The sequence below is a fragment of the Mchenga conophoros genome, linkage group LG23 (assembly GCF_057382185.1).
Source record: "Mchenga conophoros isolate Kocher_MC1m ecotype Shallow Benthic linkage group LG23, M_conophoros_male_GT1.1, whole genome shotgun sequence".
Classification (NCBI taxonomy): Eukaryota; Metazoa; Chordata; class Actinopteri; order Cichliformes; family Cichlidae; genus Mchenga; species Mchenga conophoros.
In genome coordinates, this window is record NC_140547.1 from 38,507,107 (window position 1) to 38,523,658 (window position 16,552).

At 40.8% G+C, this 16,552-nt stretch overlaps 1 protein-coding gene across 2 annotated transcripts in view; it reads left to right on the forward strand.

Annotated features, from left to right (window-relative positions):
• The first annotated feature begins 2,617 nt into the window (after window positions 1-2,617).
• Window positions 2,618-16,552, forward strand: part of LOC146547776 (interleukin-1 receptor accessory protein-like 1-B) — a 342,110-nt gene continuing 328,175 nt past the window's right edge. For both annotated transcript variants that reach the window (XM_085265749.1, XM_085265750.1), the window contains exon 1: window positions 2,618-3,177. The gene's annotated coding sequence lies outside the window, so the exon portion shown is untranslated. The remainder of the gene's footprint in view (window positions 3,178-16,552) is intronic.

Genomic DNA, 16,552 nt, shown 5'->3' on the forward strand with positions numbered 1-16,552 from the left:
TTTCGCAGCAGTTTCTGATTCCATGTTTTTGAAATAAAAGTTTTATAAACAGAGTTGTATTTTCATGTAGCTTATCATTTAATACAAACACCTGACAAGTATTTCCATCAGTAGATGTGTCATTGGAGCAGTTTAAAGCTTCATACCGATGCTATCAAGAGGAACTGTATTTTGAGAGACTTGGAAACCAGCTCTGCTTTGTGCTCTGTGAAGTTTTTGAGTTTGTGAACTGGGATTTGATCATTATCCTTAAAGCTATTTAACTTGTAGATGAGCAAAACTGAACATCCCAAACGTAGTAAGGAGAAATTTAACGAGTCTACATTACGACTCATAAGAGAGATGAAAAATATGTCCATTGAGTCTTTGGTTTATCTGCGAAATTATTGTATCACCAGTCCACTGATATTCCAGGCTCTCACCCAAATCCTCACATTGGCAGCAAACAATCAACCCTCTCTAGACACTAAGTCCTCAAAGTTGCACACTAACCGGTTGAGTTGAGGGCATTTGCGGACGCAAACCTCGAATAGAAGTTGGGTGAATCAATGCAGTGTTTGTCCACTTCTTCGCTCATTAAGGAGCCTCTATTCACATCAGGATCTGGATATGACAAAGAAAGCTCACAAGTGCACACTTTCAGTCCGAGAAGGGTGGTTTTTCTCCTCCTCAAAGCCCTCCCCTCATCGAAATTCGCCTCACAGAAGTGCAGTGCCAGAGGCCAAAGTCTTGACAGGGGTAGCCCAGTGAGGGGGAAATCAAACGAGTCCCTTTTTTTTTCTGACTGCCTGGCCGACAGGGAGGCCTGCTTACCTACAAGTCCTTAATCTGAATCCCACCCTTGCAGTTCTGGAAGGATGGCGGGGTAGCTCTACTGTCTATTCATCATCTTTAGTGATTCAGGGTTTTGTCTGTTACCCGTTTGGATTGGAGTGAATCCTTGGTTATTCATAAATACCAGTAATACCTGAGCTGCACAGATGGAAATCCTTTCAGGCTTTTCAGCAGACTTGTCACATTCATCTCAGTTTACTGTTAATATTGAGCAGCAGAAAGATGGTGATAAATATTGATACAGTGGAATGAATACTGATGTCAGATGTAGATATATCACATTGTGATAAAAACTGAGACATCTCTTTATATATTTTGTTGTATTTAAAAGTGCGTTTTTAATAGTCAGTGTAATGAAAACTGGAAACATGATTGCCTACAGAAGTCTACCAGAAGCAGACCAGGAAAAAATAACTGGCTTGGTGGTAATAGGCACAGCATGTATAGCCCCTTCTGCTGGAAATGAAGATATGGTTTGTGTTAGGTCATGCGTAGCTACTCTGCATAATTATCCAAGATTTCGGCAAAGATTTCTGTCTTTAACCATTTTAAATTATTCTGCATTACCAGTCTTACAGTCGTGGATATAAATTCCCTAAAAAGGAAAAAAGAAGCAGAGGACTTTTACTTCTTCATCCTTTTGCAAAAACTGTAAAGTCAAAATCTACTTTTCAAAGTTTGAAATCATTTCCTCATGACAGGCTCTGATTTTCTGACATGCTTCTCTAAATTCACAGGAAATATACTCTCATTTTAGGTTGCAGAGAAATGAGCTGTGTTAATATTCTTTTTGCATTTTTTCTTAAATATTCATGTGGACATAATATTCACTAATTTTCCCCATATCATCAAATCAAATCAAATCAAATCAAATCACTTTTATTGTCACATCACATGTGCAGGCACACTGGCACAGCACATGCGAGTGAAATTCTTGTGTGCGAGCCCCACAAGCAACAGAGATGTGCAAACACAACAACACAAACGAGCAAAATACAAGAATGGCCAACCTGAAACTAATAAATATATGTACAATATATAATAGTGTATGCATTTCTGGATGGTGGTCATTTAATCAGCTACCAACGACCAATATTAGACACTAATATTACACATTTGCCCTTCAGTGACTTGCTAAAGACAGCATTTTTATAGTGCATTTCAGAGCTTTTCTGTTATTTCCATTGGGCGGCAGTGCGTCTATCCTCAAACTTGAGCTTCACTGCATTACCCGTCTGCCTGCGCACTCTACTCACAGCATAAGCCGGCGAAAAAAGTACTCTCTCCACATTTGTGTTTGTTTGTCGAAGCAGGCGCATAATGAGGATGATTATCCTCCCGTGCGTATTTTGGTGAGCTTCTGCCAGTGCGCCATGTGGAGGATGAGGACTCCAGAGGACCGCAGGTCTGAGAGAAAGCAAATGTCAAGGCAGACAAAATAAGAGAAAATAAGAGTTGTTCTTCAAAATAAAAGCAACTCTGGGGAAAGGGAAAGAGTGTCGAACTTGCTCTCGATCACAATAACGAGGAAAGAGGGGAAGAAATGGGCAGAGGGTGCAGTTCCACCGGATCTGTGCTACTTCTTATTAATGTAAATACACTGTGACACAGTGTATGGAGCTTTTAGCTACACCCCACAATTCTTACTTAGACCCACGTGGGTCATTCAGCCAGCCCTCCTTCTTTTTTTAACCGCCAGTGCGCGCTCGACTTTTATGTTGAAGGGAAATCTCGTCGTGTCCTGTGCTGCTTGGGTTCAATTGTCCTCACTTGACGCATCTGGTGTCGGTACAGCGGCACTGAGAGAGAGAGAGAGGAGGCTTCTGGTGTGCCTTTTTTCTGCACATCACTTTGGAAATTCGCTCTCGCGCAGTCGTGCTTAAAGCTGAAAGCTCACCTGCCGGGCTTCCGTGGCCGTGAGCCGCCGTGCAGCTGATTTAACAGGATAACCAGACTAATTGCCTCTCCCGATCTTGCCCTTGATTGATTTCCGTCGAACATTCTTCCAATCACTGTCATGATTTTCTTCTTTCCTGCTGTTTGAAAGCGACCGGCTGCAGGTGTTTTTGTTTTTTCTTTTCTTTTTTTGGTTTTATTTTTGCGCTCCAATTTGCGCCAGCGAGGACTGGCAATATGTAATTTGGGGACAGACACTGCGTTTTTCTTTTTTTTCTTTTTGGAGAAGTGGACTATCTCTCTCCTGGAATTCCTTATTGTATTCTATTTTTTTAAACCCTTTCTGCTTTACTCTGTCGACCGGAGCAGATTCGGATACACCGTGATGGTGTGGGGCTATTAGAACTAACCACAAAGTGTACGCCATCATTTGGAAACTGCTTGTTGGTAAGTTAAATGCAATTGTTTCTTTGGCCAAAGTTGGACCATGCTGCCCCCCGTGGATCTGTTTAAACCCACGATTCGTTTTTGTCACTGACATTTTCATGTTCTGTGCGCGCACACGATCCTCCTGACTATCTACCACCTTTAATAAACGGAATCCCAACACGCAGCGCTTAAATGCGCATTTTTGGATAGAACGCATTTGTCCCGCTGTTACGCGTAAATCCCAGAGGCTCCTTTTTTTTATTTTATTTTTTTTTTTATCTTTAGAGCCTCCTCTGTTGTGTGGAGCTGTTCACGGCTGCAGTACGGCAGTAGAAGTGGACCGCTGAAAGTCTTCTGTATCCTTCATTCAAAACGTAACTATCCGAGCGGATTAGTCCGTCAGCGCACACCAACTGTTCTTTTTACGCATTCTTCTTCTCTCTCTTTTCCCCTCCTCCTTCTCGACGTTAATTGTGTAACACTGTGCGCATTTGCACATCTCTCCGGTGCGTCAGCATGCGTGCGTGTTTTGTGTACGTGCGCCTGTGAAAGTAAGAGAGCACGATCGTGTGTTGGTGGAGGGGGGAAATAACGTGTGCCAGAGTGAGGAGGGATGGGAGTAGAACCCAGCCGTAGTTATATTTCACATTATTTCTGCTGAGTGGTTGCTTGGCAAGTCGGCTCTCTCTGTGCTTCTCCTCCTTTTGCCTGCTTCCCTCCTCTGGGTGGATGGATGATGGTTTATGGTTGTCCAGATGAATGTCTGAAGCTCCAGTCTGGCTCTGACCAGAGTGGAGCTGGTCGTGGTGGTTTGGCTTTTACCCACTGAACATATTTGAGAATCAGGAAAGTGATACTGATGTAAAAGTTAGAACAGATGCTGGCGTAAAAAAAGAAATGCATAAAATCCATACTCCCTCATCACTCCCTACACATGAGTGACAGAAGGCTCTGTAGCCTTACAAGCTGTATGTCACCATTTTTTTCCCATCAAGTAACAACTGCTGCAGCCATGCTTTTTTTTCTTTTTCTTTTTCTTTTTTTGCAAAACCATAGCACGCCATAGCCCGCAGGCAGTGAAATCCTTACTTCCAGACAGCTCCTCAGTCTTGCAAAGGCATTTTCTAATTCTGTTAACAGCATCATTGCTTGCTCCAAAAACCTCCTTGCATCATGATTTGTTCATAATCTTTCCCCTTCAGTTTCTCCTAAACGCTCTGGCACATGTCTTCCTTTGCCTTGTGGTATTATTTTATTATTATTATTTTTAAATCCCGACATATCGGGTTAATCTTGACCACGAGCGCAACCGGTAGCACATGAATTAATAGGTAAGTGGCAGCAGCCACTTAACAGAAGCCCTGCAGCTACATATTGAGCTGAGTCAAGTGCTTTCACACCGAAATTGATTTAGACGGAGATTATGTCATCCAGCGTTAGCACTTTTTTCTCCTTTTTTAAAAAAAAATGCTGGTCAAGTTTACCCAGCAGCACTGAACTCCTCTTCTGACGAATCAAGTGTAGCTTTAAAGGATATGGTAATGAAGTGATTGAAGATGTTGTTTTCATTACTTGGAATCCTTCATCAGGGCTGAATTACCAGGTCAACCGATTCAAGGTGCACAGACAACAGCGAACATGAGTTTTTCAGTACAAATAATTGGATTTACATCCCACTGATTCATAAAAATGAACCTTTAACATGTTTAATTATCTTATCTAACATTTTTAACCCTTATCCTGCAAGTACCACCCATCTAGCAATAAAACGAGGTAAAACGAGCCCCAACATGCATTTTGAAATGCCACCTGATCCCATTTAGCTTCCCCTTCTCTCTCTGCTCGACAGGAGAATCTGAAACCATTACAACTTTTTCCCCCCTCCCCTTCCCGTCTTGATTGATACTTTTAATTTTCAAGGAGCTGTCACCGAGGCCTATTGGCCTTGGCTTTGCAATCAAGAGGCAGACAGTCAAAGGCTTTCAAATGAAAGAGTTCATTAATGCGGTGGGAAATAAGAGTTGTCTCACTGTAGAGTATTGGCTCTGTGGTAAGACTGATTGGAGCAATTGATGAGGATTTGTGAGCAGGAATGCTGGTGTGGAAGCTGAGAGTGGGCCACCTCAATCATGGCTGCTAAATGACATTAATAGGACTCAAGGGGAAATGGAAATACTGAGAGGCGATCCAGCTTGCGTATTTATGCCCGCGTGCGACTGCGCGCATACGTTCAAATATCACAGCTGGAGCTCGAACAACCTTCCATTCCTGCTAAAGTTATTAGCTGCTGTGGAATCCAAGAAGATGTGGGCTACATGCATAACAGACGAGCCCTCGGTTAAATCTTTCTCAAAATCCAATTCCCCTCGAGATGAGATTCCTCTTTCCCCGCGCCTTGTTCCATTTTCCGTCGCAATCATTGGGCATCGATCTGATTCAGAGCTATTTATTTTTGTTGCTGCCGTCACGTCGTGAATTGACAAGTATGGTAGATCAGGTAGATAACAGAGTGTCTGGGCATGGTGCTTCGCCCATTTCAAGAAGAATCATGACTTGTGACTACAAGAGAAAATCTGCCTTTGAAGCAGTTAGATGTGGCTAATTTGGTTTGTGAACTTGAGGGACAGTAAAAACTGGTAGTATCTACTTTACATATAAAGGCCTTAAAGTATCTCTATATAATGTAATAACTCTATATGATGTCTCCTCTTTCCATAATGGAAATTATTTGGAGATACTTGATTTCCTTGTTTGGAAATTTTTTCTGAAACCATGGAGCTTTTTGCAGATTAATTCAACTAATGTGCTTAGAAAGAAATCAGCCACGAGAGCTAGTATCTGTAATTTTATTGCAGTATCGAGGCCAAATATATTGGTTTCATGCACAACGGCTTGATTAATATGTTAGTTAATTAGTATATTCGTTAAACAGAGATAAAATTAGAGCATGCAGTGACAGTCACCGGTTCTCAGCGATGAAGGTTTGCAGTGCGAATGAGGTCATAGCAGCTTGGAGATGGACTGCGGCATCATCAGAACTCCCATTGACCTTATATTGTCTTTTTAGACCTTTTATACCCCAAATAGTTGTGATTTTGACTGTGTCTGTGCTTGATAAATACAGTCACTGGAAGCCTTAAGATTTGTTCATTGCTCGGTTCTACTTGTGGGTGGGCTTCAATCAAATAAACATCTTCCTTAGAATAACAGCAGAGTGACTGGTTGAGAAAAAAACTTTTTTTTAACATGTTTTACTAATTTTGTAAATGGGAAGTTCATTAAAGGGGGCATATTATCGGTTTCCTTAACTTCTGTAATCTCAGCCAGAGGATCAGATTTCCGACTGCTCTAAATGCTCATTTTAAGACAGTTTTTAATACTCTTGGCTCTGTATGATGTCAGAGAGAGTGCATCTACCTAATACACTAATCTCAGGCGCACAATTTGGGCTGTTTAAACCCTAGAGACCGTTTTTGCACTGGTGGATGGCATTGCGCACCGAAAGTGGTGTTACATCTGGTGGTGAAGTCGAGCTAAGATGTCGTTTTAGATCATAGGTGTCAAACTCTGGCCCGCGGGCCAAATTTGGTCCGCAGCCTAATTACATTTGGCCCGCGAAGCCATACCAAATTACTATCAGAGCTGGCCTACTGGTATTATACAGCTAATATATATATTGTTTAGTATTAAGCTTTGCTTGTTCGATATTCAGTTTTTCAGCAAAACGTGTTTGAGTCCATAAGAAAAGATTCATTCTTATATCTGGAGGAATAAATATGTTTCAATAAATATTAACGTTAGCCCGCGACTTTGTTTCAGTTTTGAATTTTGGCCCACTGTGTATTTGAGTTTGACACCCCTGTTTTAGATGCTCTTACGTAGATTCAACCTTTGTAACATCATGTGTATAGTTGTGTCAGTTGTTACCGCCACTGCAATGATGTATCAGCGCAGAATCTTAAATTCAACTCAAAAGGAGACTTTCTGGCGAAAACCTCCACAACAAAAAAACCTCTTCAATTTCTTTTCTTCCAGTTTTGATGTCTTCTACTCTTGTACTTGGTGACTGACACCTATCATTTGGCAGAATACTGCAGTGAGCACGTGCTCAGCGCCACTATAAATGGCAGCATGGCTGTGCAACCACCATTAAAATGGTCCCTATAAGTGGTGAGGAGTGGGAGCTACAAAGGCCTGCTATAGACAGTTAGAACTGAGGGGTGGCATCAAGGCCCAGTATTAGAGAAAGATCTAATACTTTTAAATGTTATTCATGCAGACCTGCTTGAGTGCAACCCAAGAATGAAAAATAATGAGCTGGAAATGAGGATGACAGGTTTTGATGGGTTCCAGCTTATTATGTAGTGATGTAGTTTGGTGCCCTTGGTTTGGATCATAATAGTTGATGCTGGAAAATCAGTGAGCAGAATTTCTTGGTTTTATACTTGAAATCTGCAAATCCAAATCTTTTGATTTGTGAAATTTTACAGAGTAACTGTTTACTACTTACTGTAATTTAAAAAAAACCCAAAACACTGTCCTACGACATAATATTTGTCATCACCTGGCTGGTGGATCGCAGTTCTGCTACATCTGTTCTAGAGCACAGCAGTCCATGGTTGGCATCATTTTATACGGTTGAGTAACCGTCATCATGTAGGTTACGCGAGGCCAGATCAAAGAGTTTGACAGAAGTAGTGTGCAGTGCTCTCGTTTTTGTCTCCAAATAGTTTTCATGCAAAGAAAATCACCCTTTGAGTCCACAGTCGCATGAGGATGGCAGACCAGGCTGTATGGAAAAATAAATGGTCTTCAGAATTGGGTCCCGCATTCACTTCATGGCAGTTGAGCCCTGGGTGCGCCCTTTCCTGCTGTTACTCAGCAGAGAGGTGTCATAAACAATGGACTTGCTTGCAAATCATTTTCATGGCCACCCATTTTTTTCTTTTTTAGACCTTTATCTGAATGCCTTCATGTGTGGATGTGAATTGAGCTGAGTGTCTGCCTCTGCCATGCTAGCTTTATTTACTTTCTGCATTTCGAACAGAAAAATGCCTCAATAAAAGGATGGTAATGGCATCATCTCTAGCTGTCTCTTTGCATTGCTCTTAAAAAAAATCCCACACATATACACATGAGGCTGTCCTGCATTTGTGTGCTTCTATCAATGGTGGTGGGGGCGGAATCAAAGAATAAAGCTGACCCGAATCAAATGAAATCTGAAAGTGTTTATTTCCCCATTTGTTACAGCAGAAAATAAAAGAACTTGGGGTCAGCCACAGTGTAGCATGCCCCCGAGCTAAAATGTTGTGCTGGTCAATTGTTACATGGGTAAAATGGAAAGGAGGCAGCGAAATAGTCGTGTTGCACTTTCTCTGATGAAACAGCCATCCGAGGCGTGATCAGTTACCTCAATATACGGTATTTTTCTTTGCTAGAGGCAACTGACGTCGAAAATGAATGTTTTTCCCCCCACTTTTTAATCAGCACTAGAATGAGAAGCCTATTGCTATAAGCAAGAGAACAGAATTATCATTTTCATCCTTTCTTTTCAGCCCCACTGTCATCGCGCCATGTCTGGAGGTGATCCTCTGAGACCCATCCAGCCTAGAAAGATGAAGTTGATGTGTTTTAGATAGCTTTTAGCGAGATGTGGATAGAGGATGGAAATTGCATGCCAAGGGAAGCAAAATGAGCAATTTTTCCTCCCATTTCCCTTCGTCTCTTCATAGGATCTGTGCTTACTCATTCATGAAGGCTTTGTTGTGACACTCCATACATTGGTGTGGCGATAAAAACAAAAAAGTCGTACAGGATGCCAGTTGGGAGGAGAAAAAAAGGAATCCAGGCTGCATTATTTTGCAGGATAAATGCATACCAGAAGAGAAATGGCTCTTTAATGTTATCAAAACACTATCACAACTAGCAATCTGTATTCACATTTTGACCTGCACTCTAAGTGGCTGGTGTCGAGATATTCAGAGCATTTTTACAAACCAATTTAGGACGGTCTCAGCAACAGCAGCAACGAAAGAAAATACTCATGCTATAATATACAGCAGCTACTCGAGTGGGAGCCGTGGCCTATTTGCATACTCCGTGTAAATGCACACATGGCTACCCCTCGGTAGGAACGCTGAGAGTGTTTGCGCCAAATTCTCCCCTCTGAGCCAGGCGGGAGCTTAAATAGAACAGCTACGTCTAGGGATTAACAGTGAGTGAAATCAAGGAGCGCTTCATTAGCAGTTCTTCATTAGCCACTTCACATGAGACCCGGGGCAACATTGTATTTACAGCTAATTTTAAACCGATATGTCAAGCTGAGGGCAACACGTGCGCGGTGAACTTTCTTCGGATCAATTCGGGTGTTTTTAGCTTTGTGTTGAGGTTATTCATTTTTAAGTGTAAAATTCCAGCGCTACAATGTTGTTACATTAAACATCATGATGTGATATTACACCTGCCGCTGAGCTCACAACATGGCATTCATACTATTAATTAAACCACTGAGTGTTTGTTATATAAAAGTAATTAAAGGATCGGGTTAAACTGGGTCAAACCCACTGGAGCTGAGTTCCTGACATGCCAGAGATCAGCTCTGTTTCCTTCATTATTTTACCATTACAAAGCCACTCGTACCACAACAAACAAATACAGAATGTCACCCGATTTTTGGGGGGATTTCTTTTTTAAAACGCCTCTAGTTACTCAGATGTGTGTGACTATCAATCCAGTGCTGTGCAAACGTCTTCATTTCTTTGTATTTTGCTAGGAAAATAGGAATCAGTGTTACTGTGTTGAGGCAAAAACACAGTTTTTGTAATTGTAATGAGCTTGAACGTCAATATTTGGTATGACCACCTTTATTCCATAACACAGGTTGAACTGAAAGAAGCTTTCTTGTCATTTCTTTAAGTAGTCTTCAGGAATAGTTTTTGGGTTTCAGTCCAGTTCTTGTGTAATTTGCAATACCTCAACCTGTCCCGTTTCCCATGTTTCAGAAATGCTTTTGAATTTTCATAAGGACCCATGTACTGTGAGCAGTAAATGGATCAACTGAAGGGCTAGATGCACATCCTTGGTCCTGTCTCAGGTCTTTGCTGGATTTTGTCCTGACGCTGTCAATCCGTGTTATCGTCTTTTGCATCGTTCATAGATTCAACTAAAGTAAATGGGAACATAAGATGTGTTTTTGCAACAGGCAACTAATAACAAAGTGCATAAAGATGATATTTAAATTTAATTCTGTGCTAAGTTGTCTGTCATGTGTAGACATATCAATGATTCATTGAGTTAAGTGTCTGTTTTATGCTTGAATGAATCATAGATCTAGGTTAAGTGGCTTAACAAACAACAAACATTCCTCTGAAAATGATCAGGCACAAAGACTGAGCTGAAAGTGAGTAGAAAAGCAGCTAATGGCCAAAGAAAAACTTTGAAAGACCTTCAGAAAGCCTGGAAAACCATTTTTAAGACCACCAAAAAAGACAAGACAGTTTGGCTTCTTGGAAGCAAAATATAAAGAAATCGGGGATGACTCAAGACTCTCGTACGTTACTGTACTTCAGATTGATTATTTAAATCATCGGACTTTGTGTTGGGATCTTACAGAATTTTATCTGTCTCGATGATGTTCTGCACAGCAAACAACTGAGCTGTTAGAAATTCATGTTTTCAGTGAAAACACTGGGAACAAAGCAGTCATGCTGACGACGAATCCTGCACCAGCAGGGCTGTTTTTTTTCTCCTTCCTTTTTTTCTGGTATATTAAGTGGGTTATTACAGGGAGTTTTCCTGTTATGCTGCTTAAATGCAATATTTGCAGTACTTTCATTACTGCGAGCACAGAACTCATCTAATCACTGAAGTGAATAAAAAAATAAAGCTACAGAAAATCTGTCTAATAATGAAAACACAATTAATTACACTGAACCCATAATTTGCTGCACTGATTCTTTGTTGGGTCAGTGCAAAGATTCATTTTCTTCTACTTATGTATGACAGTATTATCAGTGTTTCCCAAACCATCAATTGTATGTAGATGTTAATTAAAAAATACGACAAAAAAAGCAAATCATGAAATATAAATGAGTAGAAATGATTGGTTTATGTAGGTTGGCCTTTTTCCTTAAAAGTAATTAAGAATACACTTACACTCAAGTAAAATATATTATCATCTGATAATTTGGCACGTCTGACTCTGAGATTTTAACGCCGTGGAATTTTTCTTTGTAACTTGTAAATTGGTGTTTAGAGACTGTGTCTGAAACGGCGTCTTTGTTATTCTGGACAATGCACATCCACAGAACACAATGTGTGTAATTTTTAGTGGACCTACTTTCTTTTAAAGAATTAGCCCCCACTTTCACTGTGTGCAGTGGGTCCTTGAGCATCAAGCCCACTAGACTAGGGTTCCCCTTTCTCACAAATCCCAATGTAACCCCCTGCTGAAAGGGTAATTTCACACACAGCCAGAGTTAATGTTGAGTCAAAAACTGCAGTGCGCGTGCGTGCGTGCATGCGTGTGTGTGTGTGTGTGTGTGTGTGTCTTACACATACAGGTAAGAAGATGAAACTCAATCCATGAAATCCAGGTTTAGTATTATTTGAGGCTGAAGGCTTATCACATGGCTTACAGTATAAAGTGCTTTGTAACAAATGAAAGAGTTATTCAACTCTATTGTAGCTTCTATTTTTTGGCCTCCATAGTGTTATGTGTCCAGGTTCTCAGTTTCCATTCTCATGAATACTTTGGGGGAATTTCTTAACATTTTGCATGAATGTCCCCATGAAGCCAAGGATGAACTTAGCCACTGACCACTATTAAATGATAAGGTTATAGTAACCTCCCATATCGCACATTCATATGTAAATACTGACAAAATGTGTCACATACATCTGTGACAAGAGCTGTCCAGAGAATCTTCTTCTTGTTGTGTCCACAGTGTAACCTTAGAGTGTCACCAATCATAGTAGGGACAGTTTCTTTTGTTTTCCTACAACAAACTATTCATAGCCATATGAAGTTTGATGGCCAATCTCAGAATACCTCCACGTGAGTTATTATATACAGTGAGACTTATTGTATTTTTAAAATATTGTGCTTCTTGGTTTTGGTTGGATGTTTTGAGGGGTTTTTTCTTAACCAGTGAAAGAATTCTGCAATCTTCCAGGGTCTTTCAGGTCTTTTGGTCCTGCCTTATTTCTATGAATGCAACAGATGGTTGCATCGCTTTTTACCTCATACTGATTGCTCAAGGGAACATCTAACAGTTCAACACTTGAAACGAACTCCACATCCAGGCCTCACCGGGAGATGAAACTCGTCAGTCAGTTGTTCAGTTAATTTTGAGCTTCTCAAAACAGTGGACTGTGTATGGTGCCAATTCCTAGTCAATGCTATAGTTTTGTTAAACCTCTTGAATGAAAGTTTGAAGTCTTTACTGAAATTGCGTATTGAATGCACGATTTTAAAATTCACTGTGACGGGCCCTAGAGGTAACATTAAAAAAGGGGGAAAAAAAACCCCATCGTTATCCAAAAACTTATGAATCTGATTGTATAAAACTGGCAGAATTCTGATTACCTTAATTTAAGGTAATGACCTTATCTCCTTAGAATGAAAATATTTTTATTGCACACAATATGTAGCACTTAATGAAAGTTAAAGTGCTAATTAAGTCAGTTGAAATGTTGTGAGGGGGGTTTCACTTTTTTAACTGAACAAAAGTTATAGAACTGTGATTAAACCAAGTCACACAGCATGCATAATAATTGGAAGTCCTGCCAAATGCCCTTCACTATTGGTGCTACAAAATTAATGGACAAGAACAACAAGTTTGATCCATCCATCTATTTGCTTCCGCTTATCCTTTTTCAGGGTCGGGGGGCGCTGGAGCCTTGGAGTGAGAGGCAGGGTACATCCTGGGCCGGACAGGTCGCCAGTCTGTCACAGGGCAACAAATAAAAACTGATTTGGGATTATTAAAAACAGACATTGTAACATGCTATATGTTACAATGTCTGTTTTTAAAATCTTTCTCAGCATTTTGTGACATTAATAAAATATGTGTTAGTATTGACCACTTTGCATGAAATAGCAATCGTACTATCCTCAGTTTGATTGCTATGCAAATATTACACATTTTCATGACACAATAACATACCTCCAATACATGTAGTACTTTCTGGCAAAAGATGAGCCAAGCGAAGCTGCAATGTTGCACAGCTCAGCACTTTCTCCTCTAATGTTGATGTCAGCAAGGCTTAAATAATAGTTGGTGCAAGGAAGGTATACTAAGCTAATTTTCAAGTTACCTCTTATGATTTTCTCAGTGTTCTTGCATGTACTACTGTATTATGTGAGGTCTGAAATTTAAAAACAATCATTAATTGGTATTTACAGTTAAACCCAATCCAGTTGTAGCTGTGGCTGGGCAGCATCATCTATATATCTGAACAAAACAATTGCAGTAATAATCTGGTCCCCAGGTTGGCTAATGATAGTCATAATTTTATGCTGCAAAGGCCATCTGTTGCATTAAAGCTGTTTGGGGGGGTGGATTACTGGAGCCAGAGCTGTGCTCTTTTTCCCGAATCCTGGACAAGACCCACAGAGACCAGCTCTCAACAGGGTTCTTGATTTATGGGCCACTTTGCAAGAAGGGCCTGGGGACGCAGCACTCCTTGTCCTCCGATATTGAATCTCGGCTGCCTAGCATGGAGATGTGGGTCGTCTGTTATGGTGTGAAAGCTTATTTGCATTGTGCCGCTCAGCTCTCAGTGGTAGCTACAGCATGTCTGCTCGCCTTAGCTCTTAAGTTTATTTTTGCTCTCGGGGCTGTTTGTTTCAGATGCGAGAGGGACATTTTTAGAGAAAGGTGCACTCAAGACAAATTGCTTTCACGTTTGGGTTTGTGTGGTTATATATGATACGAACTTATATGAAAATAAACATTTGCTGAGCACCAGTCCCCTAAGGTGTCTGCATTGCTATACATTTAACCATTAAAGCAGACACACTGTATACTGACTATTCTAATCAAATAATTTCAAAGCCACGTACGGTGTATCTTCACATCAATTATTATCCTTTGCACGGTGCATCCGTCAACGATGAAAGTCAAAGTACTTTCAAGCAGTACACAGCCTCTATACACAGTCAGATCAATTGGCTGTACAATTTGAAACACATTCTTTGCTAGAAGAAAGACTTTGATTATTTGTTCAAAGGCTTTGTTTTGTTTTCTTGCTGTTGGCTGGATTGTGCTCTGCTTTTGGCTCAAGTTGATTCTTCCGACTGACTGATTTGATTTAAAAAAGCTGAAAGATAAATGTTTAGCAGCCTTAATGATTATAGTTGCTGTAGGGTAGGCATTTATTAACTTGTGTTAATAGTCTGACAATCCTCTTTCATTCCCCTTTAAATAAGCCTATGGTTCTGCTGCTTAGACGAGACAATTCCACTGAAGTGATTTGGCAAACTACAGAATCTGCCGAGGCATTAGTTGCCATTTTAGTTCTTCTTTTTTACATATGTATTGGTTAAGAACACTTACGTTAGGCATCTCATTGATTGCTATTAATATTTCTCTTTAATCTGTAAAACTCTGCTCCAAAGATGTGCTGTAGTAGAACTATGTAGTGGCATCGTTTTCATGATGTAAAATGTGCAGTACGTTTTCTTTTTTTCCTTTTAGCTTAAAGTCAGGGCAGCTTGAAGAACTAAGACTTTGATGCTTTCCAATGAATAGCATTAACATACTGTAGAGTTAGCTAGAGACTCATCGGTTCAGCAGCAGATCAGTCTCAGTGTCACAGATTTAAATTTAGGTGCTGAGTAAAAATGTGTGTTCAAGGTTGTGTGTGAGGGAGATAAAGAAGAAGCGTTTCAGCCTGCGAATATCTAATCGCTGCTATGGGAAGTTTCCACCTAAGCTTGAGGAATTTTCATGTTATTTAGCATTTCTCTGAAGTACACGTGTTTCTATAGTTAGACATGGCTAAAGTTAAACTTCAGATAACCCCGCAGCATAAGGTTTTCGCGGGTTGTTCGGAAGAAGCGACTGTCGCAAGCTGCCCTTTGAGGCGAATCTCAAATTTATAACTGGATTTTATTACACGTAATTCTGGCAACGAGCTAATCCAAGTCAATTGAAAGAGAGAATCTCACATAGAATCAGAATCAGAATCAGAATACTTTATTGATCCCTGGGGGAAATTATTTTTTGTTACAGTGCTCCATTTTAAACCAACATTAAGACAAGACAGACAATACGCTAACTAAGAATAGTACAATATATACATATATATACATACATACATACATAAGTCACTCATAAATAAATAGTTGGAAAAGAAACATGTGTAGCTGTAGCAGCAAACAGTGTGTTAAGTGGATGCGTTGTACAGGGAGATGGCCACAGGCAGGAATGATTTCCTGTGTCGTTCAGTGGTGCTTTTCGGTAATCTCAGTCTCTCACTGAACGAGCTCCTGTGACTGACCAACATGTCATGGAGTGGGTGGGAGGTGTTATCCAACATTGTCTTTATCTTGGACAGCATCCGCCTCTCCGACACCACCTTGAGGGAGTCCAGCTCCATCCCCACAACATTGCTGGCCTTACGGATCAGTTTATTAAGTCTGTTGGCATCTGCGACCCTCAGCCTGCTCCCCCAGCATGCAACAGCATAGAGGATCGCACTGGCCACCACAGACTCATAGAAAATCCTCAGCATTTTCTGGCAGATGTTGAAGGACCTCAGTCGCCTCAAAAAATAGAGACGACTCTGGCCCTTCCTGTAAAGTGCTGTGGTGTTTTTAGCCCAGTCCAGTTTATTGTCAATGTGTACTCCAAGGTATTTATAGTCCTCCACAATGTCAACACTGACCCCCTGGATTGAAACAGGGGTCAAGTGTTTCCTGGTCTTCCTGAAGTCCACGATCAGTTCCTTGGTCTTTGCCACGTTGAGCTGCAGATGATTCTGCTCACACCACGTGACAAAGGAGTCGACCACAGCCCGGTACTCTGTCTCATCATCCCTGCTGATGCATCCAACCACCGCAGAGTCATCAGAAAACTTCTGAAGATGGCAGGTCTCTGTGCAGTGGCTGAAGTCTGTGGTGTAGAGGGTGAAGAGGAAGGGGGAGAGGACAGTCCCCTGTGGTGCCCCTGTGTTGCTAATCTGCTCTGAGGCTGGACTCACTTGTATGTTCTAGGCTTCGCTGCTCTCGTTTCTCATTCAATTTGAAAGGCAGTTTGTCAAGCATTGCCAGACTGAATTGCGGATCCGTTGCTTTGCTGTGCACTCTTTGTGATGAGGTGGCTAATGTTCCTTATCATGACATCAAAATGGAGAAGCTGAGAAGTGAATAATTACCTTGTTTTATATG